Here is a 3,742-nt window from a genome sequence, read left to right on the forward strand (position 1 = left end):
GACTCTCGTCACCTCGTGCGTACGTAGCCCCCACAATTAAATCACATATTAGTTAAGTCCACCTATGGTGAAATTTCCCTCTTACAAGGTTAGAAAAGAGACTTACCTCGTTTGGAGCCTACTTCCAAATCAAGAATGCGTCCAAACTCTCAAACCGGAGCCGCACAATCCGAAACTATTCAAATAGTGTAAAAGTCCATCATTATAGGTTCACAAATCCATATTCTAGCTATTAAAGCGATTATCCAACCCCAAGGGCAAGGTTCCTAAAATTCAACCCCGGGCCCACGTGCCCGGATTTCGGAAATTTTTCGAAGGAAGTTGTTACCAATAACCTAAGGATCAAAAATATATAATTTTTACTTCATTCCATAAAGAATTTTGTGGTTAAATCACGTTTTTATCAAAACCCTAGGTTTTACTCTAATTCCATGATTTTTCACTAATCTTTACATGTTAATCTACCCAAAATCCATGTATTTAATTCACATAATCTAGGGATCACTCACCTCTAGGAGCTTGGTGAAAATCTTCTCTCAAGAGCTCCAAAATCGCCCAACGTTTGAGTGGAAATGAGCCAAAAATGGCCAACACCCGCAATAAATGAAGGTCACTGCCTTCAGTGATTTTCGCATCTGCGGTCCTGGGCCGCACCTGCACCCACCGCATTTGTGGAAATGAGTCCGCTTCTGCGGAGATTACCCTGGCCGGTTGGGCCGCTTCTGCAAGAAGCAATCCGCTTCTGCGGAATTTAGATCGCTTCTGCGCCTCCTGGGCTGGCCACCCATGGCCGCATCTGCGATGGCCTAGTCGCTTCTGCGGGCACACACCTTCGGCTGGCCAACCACAGGTGCGGTTATGACAGAAGCCTGAAGCTTCAGCCCTTTCCCACATTTCCAACTAAGCTCGAGCCTCGTCCGATTGACGCTCGGGGGACCCGGGGCCCCTCCCGAACATACCTATAAGTTTGAAATGATAAAACGGACTCGCTCGAACCCTCGGTACGCTCGAAACAACGCTAAATCTAAGAATCACCCCCTAAAACCAATTGAATCAAACTTATGAACTTTCAAGTTCTTCAATCTACTTCCAATGTGACGAAACACACTTATACTACTCGGATTGACACCAAATTTTGCGTGCAAGTCTTAAATGACACTACGGGTCTATTCCCAGTCTCGGAATTCCCTTCGGACCTCGATAACTCAAAAACCTACTCCAAATCGAATATTTAAGAACTTCAAAATCCCTAAGGAATCAACTTTCACTATTATGCGCCAGAACGCTCCCGGGTCATCCAAAACCCGATCCGGACATACGCCCTAGTACGAAATCATCATACGAAGGTGCTGGAACCTTCAAATCTCAATTCCGAGGTCGTTTACTCAAAATGTTGGCTGAAGTCAAACTTGGCCTTTTAAGCTAACCTTAAGGAACCAAGTGTTCCGATTTTAACCCAAACTCTTCCAAATCCTGAACCAACCATCCCGCAAGTCATAAATCAGTTAAAGCAAGTACGGGAAGTCTTATTTAGGGGAACGGGGTTCTAGAAAGAAAAACGACCGGCCGGGTCGTTACATTCTCCACCTCTTAAACAAACGTTCATCCTCGAACGGGTTTAGATTCATACCTGAGGTGCTAAATAAGTGTGGATATCTGCTCCGCATGTCCTCCTCGGACTCCTAGGTCGCCTCCTCGACTGGTTGGCCCCTCCACTGGACCTTTACCGCAAAAATTCTCTTGGATCTCAACTGGCGATCCTGTCTATCAACAATGGCAACTGGCTCCTCCTCATAACCCAAGCTCTCGTCTAGCTGAATAGTATTGAAGTCTAGCACATGAGACAAGTCGGTGTGATACCTCCGAAGCATAGACACGTGAAAAACTGGATGAACTCCCGATAAGCTGGGGGTAAAGCAAGCTCATAAGCAACCTCTCCAACTCGCCTCAACACCTCAAATGGGCCTATAAACCTTGGGCTCAACTTGCCCTTCTTCCCGAATCTCATAATACCCTTTATCGGCGAGAATTTCAAGAGAACCTTCTCGCCGACCATGAATGATACATCACACGCCTTCTGATCCGTGTAACTCTTCTGTTTGGACTGAGCTGTGTGAAGACTTTCCTGGATCAACTTTACCTTTTCCAAGGCATCTCTCACCAAATCTGTACCGTATAACTTAGCCTCACCAGGCTCAAACCACCCGATAGGAGAACGACATCGTCGACCATATAAAGCCTCAAATGGAGCCATCTCGATGGTGGACTGATAACTGTTGTTGTAAGCGAGCTCGGCCAAAGGCAAGAACTGATCCCACTGCCCTCCAAAGTCGATCACACATGCTCTCAGCATGTCCTCTAATATCTGAATTGTCCACTCCGATTGTCCGTCGGTCTGAAGGTGGAATGCTGTGCTGAGCTCCACACGGGTCCCCAACTCACTCTGAACAGCTCTCCAGAAATGTGAAGTGAACTGAGGGCCTCTATCTGATATGATGGAAACAGGCACACCGTGCAACCGAACTATCTCCCAAATATAAATCTAGGCCGGCCTCTCTGAAGTATAGGTAGTTACAACTAGAATGAAGTGTGATGACTTGGTCAACCTGTCGACAATGACCCAAACCGCATCAAACTTCCACAAAGTCCGTGGCAACCCAACTACGAAGTCCATAGTAATGCTCTCCCATTTCCACTCAGGTATAGTCATCTGCTGAAGCAAACCACCTGGTCTCTGATGCATATAATTGACCTGCTGGTAATTTAGGCATCTAGCTACATACTCCACTATGTCTTTTTTCATCCGCCGCTACCAATAATGTTGCCTCAGGTCACGATATATCTTTGTCGCACCTGGATGAATAGAATACCGTGAACTGTGTGCCTCCTCTAGAATCCTCTCCCTCAAGACATCGACATTAGGAACACATAGGCGACCCTAGAGTCGCAGAACACCATCCTCGCCAATAGAAACCTCCTTAGCACTACCCTATAGCACCGTCTCTCTGAGAACTGCCAAATGCGGATCATCGAACTGCCGAGCCTTGATCTGTCCCAATAACAAAGACTGAGCAACAACACACGTAAGGACCCGGCCGGGCTCTGAAATGTCCAATCTCACAAGTTTGTTAGCCAAGGAATGAATGTCTAAAGCTAATGGCCTCTCCTCTGCTAATATGGATGCCAAGCTACCCATACTCTCTGCCTTCCTGCTCAAGGCATCCGCGACCACATTTGCCTTGCCTGGATGATAAAGAATGGTGATGTCATAGTCCTTCAGTAACTCAAGCTACCTACGCTGCCTCAAATTGAGATCCCTCTGCTTGAACAGATGCTGCAAGCTGCGATGGTCGGTATAAACCTCACATGACACCCCATACAGATAATGCCTCCATATCTTAAGAGCATGAATAATCGCGACCAACTCTAGATCGTGCATAGGGTAATTCTTCTCATGAATCTTTAGCTGACGCGAAGCATATGCAATAACTCGCCCCTCCTGCATCAATACACACCCAAGCCAACGCGTGAAGCATCGCAATACACAGTATACATCCCCGAACTGGAAGGCAACACTAGGACTGGTGCTGTAGTCAAAGCCGTCTTGAGCTTATGAAAGCTCGCCTCACAATTATCGGACCAACGGAAAGGAGCACCCTTCTGGTTCAATCTAGTCAAAGGTGCTGCAATGGATGAAAAGCCCTGCACAAACCGGCGATAATAACCCGCTAATCCCAGGAAA

The sequence above is a fragment of the Nicotiana attenuata genome, unplaced genomic scaffold (assembly GCF_001879085.1).
Source record: "Nicotiana attenuata strain UT unplaced genomic scaffold, NIATTr2, whole genome shotgun sequence".
In the NCBI taxonomy this organism is placed as follows: domain Eukaryota; kingdom Viridiplantae; phylum Streptophyta; class Magnoliopsida; order Solanales; family Solanaceae; genus Nicotiana; species Nicotiana attenuata.